We start from the raw sequence: 15,235 nt of genomic DNA, 5'->3' as shown, positions 1-15,235 counted from the left end.
TCAGGGCTCCTTTCACTAAAGAGCACTAGTGATTCCTGGCATGGCAACGCCGACAAAACCCAGTCACTTTGAATGGGCTTCATTGCCGTTTCTATGCAGGAATCACTAGAGTGGTTTGGTAAAAGAGACCCTCATAAGTACATGAGTATTGCCATACTGGGAAAGACCAAAGGTCCATCCAGCCCAGCATCCTGTTTCCAACAGTGGCCAATCCAGGTCACAAATACCCGGCAAGATCCCAAAAATGTACAAAACATTTTATACTGCTTATCCCAGAAATAGTGGATTTTCCCCAAGTCCGTTTAATAACGGTCTATGGACTTTTACTTTAGGAAGCCGTCCAAACCTTTTTTAAAACTCCGCTAAGCTAACCGCCTTTACCACATTCTCTGGCAACAAATTCCAGAGTTTAATTACACGTTGAGTGAAGAAACATTTTCTTCGATTCGTTTTAAATTTACTACCTTGTAGCTTCATCACATGCCTCCTAGTCCTAGTATTTTTGGAAAGCGTGAACAGACGCTTCACATCTACCCGTTCAACTCCACTCATTATTTTATAGACCTCTATCATATCTCTCCTCAGCCGCCTTTTCTCCAAGCTGAAGAGCCCTAGCCGCTTTAGCCTTTCCTCATAGGGAAGTCGTCATCATCAGTGCACTAGAAAGGATGAAGGTAAGGGGGATATAGCAGAATTTTAGCCTGTGAGTTTTAAGAAGGATTTGGGGACAAACAAATTGGTTGAGAAGCACGAGGAGGGCAATTGCCCGCCAAATACAACGAGTAAATGCCTGAGTTTCTCCTGACTGAGTAGAGGCATTCTTGGCAGTTGGGACTGGGAGAGGTTGTGTTTGGTATATATCAAACGTATTATGCCTAATCTTGGTTCTATGTTTTTATTCTCTTACATAGGTGGTGGTAAACTGCCCATTTTAAAAAAAGGCCTTTTTCCCGCTGCGGTAAAAAGTGGCCCAGAACATGTCAATTTCATGCTACTAGCGCAGACATAAACATAAAGGAATCCTGTTCAGAAGGAATGGATCCTCAGGAGCTTAACCGATATTGGATAGCAGAGCCGGTAGTGGGAGGCGGGGCTGGAGGTTGGGAGGCGGGGATAGTGCGTGGCAGACTTATACGGTCTGTGCCAGAGCCAGTGGTGGGAGGCAGGACTGGAGGTTGGGAGGCAGGGATAGCGCTGGGCAGACTTATATGGTCTGTGCCAGAGCCGCTGGTGGGAGGCGGGGATAGTGCTGGGCAGACTTATACGGTCTGTGCCAGAGCTGGTAGTGGGAGGCGGGGCTGGAGGTTGGGAGGCGGGGATAGTGCTGGGCAGACTTATATGGTCTGTGCCAGAGCCGCTGGTGGGAGGCGGGGATAGTGCATGGCAGACTTATATGGTCTGTGCCAGAGCTGGTGGTGGGAGGCGGGGATAGTGCTGGGCAGACTTATACGGTCTGTGCCAGAGCTGGTAGTGGGAGGCGGGGCTGGAGGTTGGGAGGCGGGGATAGTGCTGGGCAGACTTATATGGTCTGTGCCAGAGCCGCTGGTGGGAGGCGGGGATAGTGCGTGGCAGACTTATACGGTCTGTGCCAGAGCCGGTGGTGGGAGGCGGGGATAGTGCTGGGCAGACTTATACGGTCTGTGCCAGAGCTGGTAGTGGGAGGTGGGGCTGGAGGTTGGGAGGCGGGGATAGTGCTGGGCAGACTTATATGGTCTGTGCCAGAGCCGCTGGTGGGAGGCGGGGATAGTGTGTGGCAGACTTATACGGTCTGTGCCAGAGCCGGTGGTGGGAGGCGGGGATAGTGCTGGGCAGACTTATACAGTCTGTGCCCTGAAGAGGACAGGTACAAATCAAAGTAGGGTATACACAAAAAGTAGCACACATGAGTTGTCTTGTTGGGCAGACTGGATGGACCGTGCAGGTTTTTTTCTGACGTCATCTACTATGTTACTATGTTACTTTTTACCACAGCTTAGTAAAAGGGCCCCTTGGAACGACAAAGTCACAAATATAACCAGCAAATAAACAAACATAGTAAAAACAAGGTATGACCACCTAAATTTCCCTGAAAGAACTAAAAACAATCCTGTTCAGAAAGGCAAATCCCACCGACAACATAAAAGCCTGAGCACCTGCAACACAACCAAACCAAAAATCGTAATGGACACTCCCCTCTTCCTTCCTAAGTTCCCCTAATATACCTACCTTACATGAATCTATTCTACTACATTAACACCTGTATTTGTTCATTCCGGAACTGGTGAACGCCACTACGGATCTATGTAAGCCACATTGAGCCTGCAAATAGGTGGGAAAATGTGGGATACAAATGTAACAAATAATAATAATTCTATATATAATTGTTGTTCCCTGCCCCGTGCTGTGGATAGAGTAGGCTATACATTTTTTAAATAAATAAATACATTTATTTATTTATTTTTATTTATTGCATTTGTATCCCACATTTTCCCACCTTTTTGCGGGCTCAGTTTGGCTTACAATACATTATGAATAATGAGAATACAATTTGTTACAATTCAGGTTATGGATTACATAGTGAGGAGATTAAAACGAGACAAAGTCAAAATCTCTAAACGAGACAAAATCAAAATCGAGAGGAATGAATCAGTTGATACATAAATCGCGTACACACGTGTGTAAATGAAGCCACGACATTTATCTACTTAAAAATGTTCTAAATTGACGTTTGTGCACACTTCTGAGAATTTGTGGGTACCTGTACAGGGAAACTACGCACGTAATGTTTATGCATTTGCATAATTATAAAATTAGGCCCTGGAAGTAATTTTGTAAATACTTTTTCACGTGTAAAGACCATTTTATTTACTTGTTATGTGAGTCTCCTATAAAGGAAAGTAGTTTTTACACCTAAAGATAGGAGCATTGTTACAGAATTGTCCATTTCTGCTGTCACGGCTGATGAACCTCAGGATTACGCATGTACTTTCCAGGACCTGCGTGTAGACATGTTCAGGGGCAGAATTTGCCGTACTTGCTTACTTTCACTGACAATAAATATCTCTACATTTCTGAGCACTTTGGACTACAGTGATACTTGATTACCTTACACCAGTGGTTCCCAAACCAGTTCTGGAGGCAACCTAGACAGTCAGGTTTTCACTTTTCAGAATACCTAGGGCCAGTTTTAGACATGCTGGAGCCCAGAACAGAAATTAAAGAGGAGGCCCCCTCCCCCAATCTCCCTACCCACCATTACTAGCACATATAAATCAACTTTAAATGACTTCTTCACACATGAAACACAGATACATAGTAACATAGTAGATGACGGCAGAAAAAGACCTGCACGGTCCATCCAGTCTGCCCAACAAGATAAACTCATATGTGCTTCTTTTTGTGTATACCCTGCCTTGATTTGTACCTGTTCTCTTCAGGGCACCAGAAACACAGACACCAAGTACTGCAACCCTGAAGAAATAAAAACAGAAATGCACTTCCTTTTGTATTGAACACAATCACTGGCATAGCCACAGGGGGACTGGGCCTGGGTCCTCCCCCCCACTTTGGCCTGAGACCCTCCAAGATTAGCTTGCTGTGGCTGGCAGGGATCTCCAAGCTTTGCCAGCTAAAGATCACCTCCTCTGGTCCAGCAGCCAGAGCTCAGGGTTGCCAGGTGGAAAATATTTTTCCAGCCCAAAGGAGCCCAAAATCCAGCCCCAAACCCGCCCAAACTCAAACCCCGCCCCTGACACCCCCGCCCCCGCGTCATCACCCCCGCCCCCGCCGTCATCAACCCCGCCCCCGCCGTCATCGGCCCCGCCTCCCACGTCATCGGCCCCGCCTCCCATGTCACTAAGCCCGCCCAAAAACGTCGCTAACTCCGCCCACCGCGGCCGAAAAAGCAGCCCAAAAAACCGCCCGAAGCCCAAAAAGCAGCCCAAAAAACCGCAACCCGCCGTGGGCAAAAATTTCCCGCGGCGGGTCGCGGAAAACCGCCCAATTGGGCGGTAAAACCGCCCACCTGGCAACACTGCCAGAGCTCTCCAAACTCTGCAGCTGGTAGCTGTGTCCTCAAGCTTCTGCCACCACTGCAGGCCCCCCCCCCCCCCTTGCATGCTTAGTTTTCACACAGGCAGAAAAACCAAGCATTCAAAGGGGTGGGTCAGCAGTAGCGGCAGCAGATCGGCGACACTGAGCTTGGAGAGTTTGGGCTGTGGGAGTGACAAAGGAAGAGGAAGTCTTCATCAGAAGGGGCCCGGAGATCCCTTGCCAGCTCAGGTATTTATATTTTGCATTCAGGAAAATTTAGTGCCGACCCACTTTTGGGTTCAGCCCCCCCCCCACCCCCCCCACCAGCTATGCCACTGAAAACAATACAAAGACATCTGTGATACACATATCTCAGAGTTAACATATTCTAGTTAATAAATTCAAAATAAAACACCTTTGCTGTCTGGACATTTTATTTTTCTGTCATGTTGGTCCCAATTTCTCTGTCTGCCTTCTGCTAATTCTCTTTCCAGCGGAGGAGGATACTGGATGCAGAGCATAAGGGCTGAGATTGCAGTTTTTTGTATGTCTTGGGTTTTATTTTAACTAATGTAATTTACATGTTTTATATTTACAGCCCAAATTGTAACTTAGGCTCCCTCATGTGGTTTTGGTATAGTTTGTTTCCCCCTCCCCCCCTTTTTTAAAATGTATTAATTGTTCTGTACGCAACTCAGATACTGAGTCATGGACATTATATCAAATAAAGATAGACCATAAACTTTTGCAATAGAAGATACATATTTGCTTCACAAATTTCATATTTAAACTTTTTATTAATTTTCTGCAAAAGAAAAAAAAAACATGAGAATATAATATAAACCTCAGTTTCTCCCTACCTCAAACCCCCACCACACAACGACTGAAATTGGGATATACAGAATCTACACACACAGTCTAATTGACAGAAATTATCCATTCAGTCAAAATAAACTGTATAGCAATTCCCATCAAAACATTAGCCTTGGCACCATGCAAAAGAGTTCAATTTTCTCCACTGGCAATTTACACCTGCTCCAAGGCACCCAGAACTGTCAGATCCTTGGGTAAATATTACTATCATGCTTTATCATTATCATGTCACCCAAGATCCTTCTGTAATACTAAATGTATATTTTCTTATATGTTTCCACTATTTATGATGTATTGTAAGCCACATTGAGCCTGCAAAGAGGTGGGAAAATGTGGGATACTACTACTACTACTATTTAGCATTTCTATAGCGCTACAAGGCGTTCGCAGCGCTGCACAAACATAGAAGAAAGACAGTCCCTGCTCAAAGAGCTTACAATCTAATAGACAAAGAATAAATAAAGTAAGCAAATCAAATCAATTAATGTGAACGGGAAGGAAGAGAGGAGGGTAGGTGGAGGCGAGTGGTTACAAGTGGTTACGAGTCAAAAGCAATGTTAAAGAGGTGGGCTTTCAGTCTAGATTTAAAGGTGGCCAAGGATGGGGCAAGACGTAGGGGCTCAGGAAGTTTATTCCAGGCGTAGGGTGCAGCGAGACAGAAGGCGCGAAGTCTGGAGTTGGCAGTAGCGGAGAAGGGAACAGATAAGAAGGATTTATCCATGGAGCGGAGTGCACGGGAAGGGGTGTAGGGAAGGACGAGTGTGGAGAGATACTGGGGAGCAGCAGAGTGAATACATTTATAGGTTAGTAGATTCTACATGGAATGTTGCTACTACTGGAGATTCTACATAGAATGTTGCTACTGTTGCTACTACTACTACTATTTAGCATTTCTATAGCGCTACAAGGCGTTCGCAGCGCTGCACAAACATAGAAGAAAGACAGTCCCTGCTCAAAGAGCTTACAATCTAATAGACAAAAAATAAATAAAGTAAGCAAATCAAATCAATTAATGTGAACGGGAAGGAAGAGAGGGGGGTAGGTGGAGGCGAGTGGTTACAAGTGGTTACGAGTCAAAAGCAATGTTAAAGAGGTGGGCTTTCAGTCTAGATTTAAAGGTGGCCAAGGATGGGGCAAGACGTAGGGGCTCAGGAAGTTTATTCCAGGCGTAGGGTGCAGCGAGACAGAAGGTGCGAAGTCTGGAGTTGGCAGTAGTGGAGAAGGGAACAGATAAGAAGGATTTATCCATGGAGCGGAGTGCACGGGAAGGGGTGTAGGGAAGGACGAGTGTGGAGAGATACTGGGGAGCAGCAGAGTGAGTACATTTATAGGTTAGTAGAAGAAGTTTGAACAGGATGCAAAAACGGATAGGGAGCCAGTGAAGGGTCTTGAGGAGAGGGGTAGTATGAGTAAAGCGACCCTGGTGGAAGACGAGACGGGCAGCAGAGTTTTGAACCGACTGGGGAGGGGAGAGGTGACTAAGTGGGAGGCCAGCAAGAAGCAGATTGCAGTAGTCTAAACGAGAGGTGACAAGGGTGTGGATGAGGGTTTTGGTAGATTGCTCGGAAAGAAAGGGGCGGATTTTACGGATGTTGTAAAGAAAGAAACGACAGGTCTTGGCAATCTGCTGGATATGAGCAGAGAAGGAGAGAGAAGAGTCAAAGATGACCCCAAGGTTTCGAGCTGAGGAGACAGGGAGAATGAGAGAGCCATCAACAGAAATAGAAAACGGGGGGAGCGGGGAGGTGGGTTTGGGGGATACAAATGCAATAAATAAATAAATAAATGGTGTCACCTTATTTATGGTTTTATTTATTGACTTTTGTTTTTGTGCATTCAGGTAGACTAACAGACAACCGTACATTACTTAATCCAAATAACCACCCGGAATCTTAATTAAAAGTTTCCTCGACTGCCATTTCACATCAACGAAACGCTCTCAAGTACAGACTGAAGCTGCCCACTGCAAGTCTCTCCCTTTTCTTGGTGTTATTTCAATCTGCATATAGTCTAATTATTGAGTTTTATCAGGCTTAAGTTTGCAAAGCAGTCGCAAATCAAAAACTCTTTCCTGTTGTTGCATAATTCAGCAGTCCCTTGCAGGCATTGTGATCCTGTGTCCTTCAGAGCCTGCGTCTGGTTCTTAATCACATTTTTTTTTTTTTTTATCAAGCTGTACAACTGCATCAAGAATGAGTTGGAATAAAATATTTATTAGAGCCATTATCTGGACCTGCAAATGGCAGTCTGCTGCTGCTGCCCTTGGATTGCTTATCAATGTTTTTCCCCGTCAACGGTAATCTTAGCGGACAGGCAGGACATGTGCCTGCACTGAGAGGGAAATGTCAGAATGGATAGGGGAAGGGGAAGAAGAGGCTGCGATGAGTTATATTAACGTATCTCAAATGAGCCCACTATAGAGAGTTCCAGACCGGATTAATCCTTTGGTAGGCCGTAAGCAAAGAAGCACATTTCAACCTCTATCATATTGTTAAACCATTTTAAAACTCCCACAAATGTGGTTCTGACTGTGGAGGAAACCCAGCAGAGGGGGGGATATGCAAGTAAGAAGTATTGCTCGTCAGCACCTCCTGCTGCTTGGAGGGAAATGCACAGGACAAATGACTGTGGGCAGTGATGGCTTTGACCCATCCATCTCCACAATTCTCTCTGCCAGCAGCTAGCTTATTAGACCAAAATTCTGCCTTGGGAACCGTTCAATTAGCAGAGGATCCCTCTGAAATGTTTAGGCTGTAAGCATATTAATCCTATCCTGTGCGCAGGAAAGATACAGATTATTCTGCTGAGGGGTGAGAATGAAGGACAGATGCACTGACTATATTATTGTAACCCTATAGGTTAAATTTTAAAAGATTACCTGGCTCCTTCTAGATCTGGTGTAGAGACAGTGAGCAGCAGTGCAGTGAAACTGAGTAGTCTGTGTGCATGCGCTGAGTGATCCGCATGCTGATGGAACTTTCAGGAGAGTGACAAACAGCTCAGGCTGGCAGTTGGGAAGGAGCTGTATTGGTGAGAACATGTTACTGGGATAAGACTGGAAGAAAGTTGATGCTGGAGATCATCACCTGAAAGAAAAGGCGCCCACCGTTCAAGAGAGCCAGAGAGAGAAAACAAAGAGAGCAGCTAAGTGACTGAAACTATTTTACAAAGTGCACATAAGAGAAAATAGTAAAGGAAACCTGAACAATACGTGAGAGATAACTAAAAGAAGAAAAAAGGAGTAGAGGAAAACTTACATGTTGGGATCCTTGAGGGTCTCTGGAAATCTGAAAGACAGGAGAAAAGAAAGTTTAAAGAATCTAGTGTTTTGTAAAACTGAATGTGCTTAAATGATTTATGTACCTAATATTTATACTTATCTGAAAATACTCCCAATGTTTCTAAACTGATTTGTGTTGCAAACCTGTAATTGAAATACATATGTTAAATTTGCAAGTTGGTAAAATTTCATTAACATTTACATATAATTCAAATAATAAAAAAATATTTTCTTTTTATTGTTAAACTCCCTGGTTGGTGTTGAGTCATTTCGGGGAAACACTGTGACATATTTGGTACCATCATTGCAATACCTTGCTCTGTCACCAGGGGGTTTACATTATTGAAAGTGAAGGATGTCAAAGGCAATTCTATAATCTAGACGTCTGCAGTTATGCACCCTCATCAATGGCCTCCCAATCCCTCAACCAACAGCAGTACCCCCCGACAAGTGTCTGATCCCTCATAATAATAGCACTCCCAGACAAGTGTCTTCCCTCTCCTGATCCTCCTAATAAAAGCACTCCCTAACGTGTCCACCACCCATCCACCCCCTCACAAGAGCTGTTCCCTCTCTTGAACCTTCCCAATGTACCTCCCTCCCTCCTAAGCCCCCCCCCCCCATACACCTGTAGTCCCATTCCTGAACCTACCTTTATATCTCTAGTGGTCTAAGGAGGTCATCAGGCAGGATTGAATCTCACTCACTCCTGCTCATGTTGGTTCTTGTCACAAAATCTTTGCTCCCTAGTGGTAGTACCTCGGGAATAGTGGTAGGAGTCTGCAAAACCAGTTTGAATCTGGCACCAGATGGAGCAGGAGCATATGGGGACTGCTTCCCCTCATTGCCACTGGATTATCAAGGCCTTGCTTCTGGGTAACTTCTGGAGATGATTGTGGAGTCCAGAGGATGTGGGGGGAGAGGGAGGGGCCTGGCACAGGGGAAAAAGGAAAGGGTGTTGGGGATGCATTGGAAGGGGTCTTTGATTAGGAAGGGATGAATCAGAAGGGGTCTTTGATTTGGGGATGGGGGAATGATCAGAAAGGCTGAGATGCATTTGCATTAGGGCTTCAGTTGCACGATTGGACTGCAGTAGTGTGACTGCACCATATGCCTGGAATAAACTTCCTGAGCCGGTCCTTCAAGCTCCATCTCTGGCTGTCTTCAAATCTAGGCTAAAAGCCCACCTTTTTGATGCTGCTTTTAACTCCTAACCCTTATTCACTTTGTTCAGAACCCGTATTTTATCATCCTCACTTTAATATTCCCTTATCTCTTGTTTGTCCTGTTTGTCTGTCCTAAGTAGATTGTAAGCTCTGTCGAGCAGGGACTGTCTCTTCCTGTTCAAATGTAGTAGCGCTTTAGAAATGATAAGTTGTAGTAGTAGTCTTTGGAATTCCATACGGAATCTTGCTTCTCTTTGGGATTCCGGAATCTTGCTACTCTTTGTCCTTTTCTCTTATTTGTCCTGTTTCTCTGTCCTAATTAGATTGTAAGCTCTGTCGAGCAGGGACTGTCTCTTCATGTTCAAGTGTACAGCACTGCGTACATCTAGTAGCACTATAGAAATGATAAGTAGTAGTAGTAGTGGTAATTGCAGCCATACTATTTACGCTAAAAGTCATGGTTGGCCACTCCTCCAACCTGCTCATATCATTACCAGCTCCAGCCCACTCCCACATTAAGCAGCTATGCAGGGATGCCTTCAATATACAGTGTTGGACCTGCAGCATCACTGGTTCGGTTTAGGAGAGAGATTGATGATGTATAAACTTATGCCTACCAGTAGAGACGGCTTTGCAGAACAGATTTGTCTACTTTCTGATGCTGTGGGTGCAGCACTGTATACTGAAGACCTCCCTGTTTCACCAGAAGCCAGGAAGGAAGATTATGACTAGGGACACTTTTTTTTTGTTTAATGTATCAGGTGTCAGATGGAAGGGAAGCTGAGCAACAGCCCAGGACGATTTAGGTCTTCTAACGCATTGCCTAGGTTTGTCCAGCTGAATATCATCCTACTAGGGTAAATTTGGAAAAACCCTTCTCCTTTTTGTCTGGCAGTGATTTTGTCAACACAGTAGCAAGATGGCGGAGAGGAATTTTTAATAGGTTTTTAAATGATTAGCCACTAAGATATGAAAAAATCAACTCAAGAAGATCTAGTAGGTAAGATTATATTTTGGTCAACGGGTTGAGTTGGTGTCATGAAGGAGGAAGTCAGTTGGTTCTTGTCCCCCAGCGGTCACATGACCTCTTCTGTCCAATCACTTCATACCATCTACAAGTTCCATTTTCTAAAGTAGAAGAAATGCTTGAAAAGCAGAAAGGATTAGTACTGATAGGATAGAATAAAGCGTGCTTTAATGAAACATCCAAAGTAAGCACTGTATAGATTTAATATTTATTTATTTATTTATTACATTTGTATCCCACATTATCCCACCTCTTTGCAGGCTCAATGTGGCTTACAATACATCGTCCCTTCTATCTCGCCTCACCCCATGCCTGGAACACACTCCCTGAGCCCATACGCCGTGCCCCCTCCCTACCCACCTTCAAATCAATGCTCAAAGCCCACCTCTTCAATGTCGCCTTCGGCTCCTAATCACTACACCACTTCTCAGGAAACTTATCTACCCCAACTTGACATTTCGTCCATTAGATTGTAAGCTCTTCCGAGCAGGGACCGTCCTTAATTGTTAATTTGTACAGCGCTGCGTAACCCTAGTAGCGCTCTAGAAATGTTAAGTAGTAGTAGTAAATAGAAGAGTATACATTTGGTTTTACAGAAAGCTTTGGGTACATGATGGGGAAATACATGACGGTGTTAGAGCAAAGACATTAAAGAGCATAAAGAACGTTTCTGGCTATCTTAAAGAATGAACAGTTACACGTGTTGACCTTTGTGGTATATTCTGTCGAAGAGAGAGGTTTTCAGCAGTTTGCGTAAGTTTTCAGGTTACGTGGCAGCGCGTTCCGGAACTGTGTGTTTGTATAGGAGAAAGTTGATGCATGCATTAATTTGTATTTCAAGCCTTTGCACGTGGGAGGATGAAGATTGAGGAATGTGCGAGAGGATTTTTTCGCGTTTCTGGGTGGTAGTTCTATTAGGTCTGACATGTAGGCTGGGGGCGTCACCATGGATGATTTTATGGACCAAGGTACAGAGTTTGAACGTGATACGTTCTTTGAGTGGGAGCCAGTGTAGTTTTCGCGTAGGGGTTTTGCGCTTTCGTATTTTGGTTTGCCGAATATAAGTCTGTGTTCTGGGCTGTCTGGAGTTTTTTTTGAGTATTTGCTCTTTGCAGCCGACATAATATAAACAGCTTTTAGCAGAAGAGGAATGAAAACATTAAGAAAGATTTTTTTTTTTTTAAACCCATTGAAGTTAGGGGAAAAACCAACTCTGTGGGAGCAGATATTAATTCTGTTCAGTTTCTCAAGAAATTCGGTATGTGCTTAATGTGGTAGAGAGCCAATCATTCCCAAGGCTAGAATCCCTCCAACTGCTCAGCCATTTAAAATCTATGCATTTTTAGAAGTGTCCATTTTTACATTTGATAAAAATAACCCTTTGGCACTGGTTAAATTATAAATAGGAGAAATAGGGATGAAACTTTGCCAGAATGTCAATGACACAGCTGTAAAAAAGTAGCATTTAACACAGTAATTCAGATTGAATTTTCTATATGCAGAAATCTGTAACCATGTCTAATTATCACATAGAAATCTAGAGGATAAAAGCTAATAAAGATCTTAAGCCCCCCCCCCCCCCCCCAGTCCAAGCTCTTTTCTTACGTAATGCCATAGATCTCAGTTAATCACTTTACTTCTCACAACTAGGGATCTTCGGTGCCTGTCCGGTGCATATTGGATTCTTACTTTTTTTTTCTCTAACCCTTCCCATTGGGAGGCTGTTCTATGGATCAATCCACTCTTTCTATGAAGAAATATTTGTTGATGTTATGCCTGAACCTCCTGCTGTGACCTCTTGTTCTGGAATATTTTTGATAAAGGTTTGCGTCTTGTGCCCTATTTATATCTTTGAGAAATTTGAATGTTTGTATCATATCTAAAATTCACTTTTCTCCCCTATTTCTTTAAGTGATTTTGGTGTATTTTTGGGATGTATGTGATTTATTAATTCCGGACTTGACCTAATTATATTCTGGTTCTGTTTTTGTGATTTATTACTTTTCTAGGATAGAAATTTTTAAGTCCTTAAGCCTCATTTCATAACATTGTAGGACACTCTTAACAGCAATTTTGTAGACCTGTTGTAGATCAGTTCTTCCCAACCTTTTTGCATGGAGTGCCAAATTGGCTGAGAAACTCTTTGTGGAATGAGACCCTCCCCCCCCCCCCCCCCCAACTGTCCATCCCCTTCCTACTCAACTTAAACAAAATACCAGAGCTGGCAGGGCTCCCAAGTCCCTCCAGCTGAAGACCTCTCCCCATGTGCAGATTCCAGTCTCAGCAACTCAGGTTGCTGCCACAGACTGCTGAGATGGAGAGCAGCATTTTTGGCTCCATCAGGGAGAGGTCTTCGGCTGGCAGGGTTTGGGATTCCTGCTAGCTATCACTAAAATCAGCATGTTTTGCCCAGACCAGCAAAACAATTAGGCAGACAATTATCAGTTCATGGACTGGTCGCTCTAGATCACCTCAGCTCTATGCTCTTTCAAATATATGGCCTCCGGAAATAGACAGATGAGGTCTCACCAATGACTTCTATAGATACTCTTTTTATTTATTTATTTTGTTTGTTGCATTTGTATCCCACATTTTCCCACCTTTTTGCAGGCTCAATGTGGCTTACATATTACCAACGGCGTTAGCTGATTCCGGTATGAACAAATACATGGTTTCGATTAATTCAAAGCGATATTATGGTAGAATGAGGTACATATATGGTAGGTACAGTTGGGGGGAACTTAGAGAGGGAGAAGGGAGGAAGAGTCAGGTAATGTCCATTATGGTCTTTGGTTACATTATTGTGTCACAAGTGTCCAGGTATTTTATGTTGGGTCAGTGGGGTATGCTCTTCTGAACAGTTCTGTCTTTAGTGCTTTCTGGAAATTTAGGTGGTCGAGCATAGTTTTTACTGCTTTTGGCAGTGCATTCCACAGTTGTGTGCTTAAGTATGAAAAACTGGATGCATAGGTAGATTTGTATTTGAGTCCTTTGTTGCTTGGGTAGTGGAGATTTAGGTATGATCGTACAGATTTTGTGGTATTTCTGGTTGGCAAGTCTATGAGGTCTCTCGTGTATCCCGGTGCCTTGCCGTAAATAATTTTGTGAACAGTCGTGCAGATTTTGAAAGTGATGCGTTCTTTGATTGGTAGCCAATGCAGTTTTTCTCGGAGAGGTTTGGCACTGTCAAAACGCGTTTTTCCCAAGTATAAGCCTGGCTGCTGTGTTTTGGGCGGTCTGAAGTTTCTTTATGATTTGATCTTTGCATCCTGCATAGATTCCATTACAGTAGTCTGCGTGGCTTAGTACCATTCATTGACTGTATCAGGATACAAAATATTTCCCTCGGGAAGAATGGTTTCACGAGTTTGAGTTTCCACAATGAGAAAAACATTTTCTTTATGGTGGATTTCGCTTGGGTCTCTAGTGATAGGTTATGGTCGATTGTTACTCCAAGAATTTTCAGGCTGTCTGAGATTGGGAGGGTGTATCCTGGGGTGTTGATGTTTGTGGGTTTGTATGTATTGTATTGCGATGAGATGATGAGACAGTGTGTTTTTTCTGTATTGAGTTTTAGTTGGAATGCATTTGCCCATGAGTTCATGATGTTTAAGCTGAGCTTGCCTCTCCCTAGTAAATGTCTTCACATTTCTCAGGTTCAGGCTGCTCTCTTGTTGCATTGTTACAATATCTTAAGCTCATTGAACCTTGAGAAATCTCTCTTGGCTGGCACACATCAGTATCTCATCTGCCACTGTGTACTGCTTCCTTCGATTTCTGCACCTTCTGCAGTTTTTGCATTGCATCTTTGCTACCAAGTACTTGACCACCCTTTAAATCATTCACATTCTGTCTATTCTCTCAGAAATCTTGATACTACTGCAAATTTGTAATGTCTTCTTCAATTCCTCTGTAATACTACTCATAAAGGACAGGTCCAAGAGATGCTGTGCTATAAACATTCTCTCCTCCCTCTTTTGTCTATTTCTCCACTAGTTTAAGAACATATTATTATTATTAACATGTGTATAGCACTACCAGACGCACTCAGCGCTGAACATCCAACATAGAGAGAGACAGTCCCTGCTCAAAAGAGCTTACAATCTAAAAATAAGACAGACAGACAAGACATTTAAGGACAAGGGAAGTACTAGGTGAGAAGGAACAAGGGGAGGGCAAATTGAGTAGTGGCTAGGAGCCAAAAGCAGTGGTGAAAAGGTGGGTTTTTAGCATAGATTTGAAAACAAGTAGAGACGGAGCTAGACATACAGGCTCAGGAAGTCTATTCCAGGCATAAGGTGCAGCGAGGGAAAAGGAACGAAGTCTGGAGTTAGCAGTAGAGGAGAAGGGGGACGACAAGAACATAAAAATAGCCATACATGGTCAGACCAATGGTCCCATTCAGCACAGTATTCTGCTTTCAACAGTGGCCAACACAGGTCACAAGTACCTGGCAGAATCCTAAAGAGCAGCGACATTCTATGCTACCAGTCTTAGGGACAACCAGTGGCTTCCCCCATGACTATCTCAGTACATGGCCACTGAGAGGGGGGGGCAGGGAAGGCAAAATCCCCCCCGGGCCCAAACTCCAAGGGGGCCCCGGCCATAAGCGTCCTCCCCTCGGCAGTGTTCCTTCAGCTACTGGCAGCATCAAAAAGAAAGCAACCTGCCTCCAGCTGGCCTTGAACAGGTTCCCTCTGCTTTGTCCCGCCTCCTCCGACATAACATCCTGTGTCCGCGCAGGCGGGACACACAGCATATAGGAAACACGTCAGAGGCCAGGCAGAACAGAGGTAAGTTGCTTCTTCGTTGATGCTGCCTGCAGCTAGAACACTACCGAGGGGAGGATGGAAAGAAGAGAAATAGTGAACCAGGCGG

The sequence above is a fragment of the Microcaecilia unicolor genome, chromosome 8 (genome assembly GCF_901765095.1).
Source record: "Microcaecilia unicolor chromosome 8, aMicUni1.1, whole genome shotgun sequence".
NCBI lineage: Eukaryota > Metazoa > Chordata > Amphibia > Gymnophiona > Siphonopidae > Microcaecilia > Microcaecilia unicolor.
The sequence above is the reverse complement of the archived record's forward strand: the minus strand, read 5'-3'. Positions refer to the sequence as shown.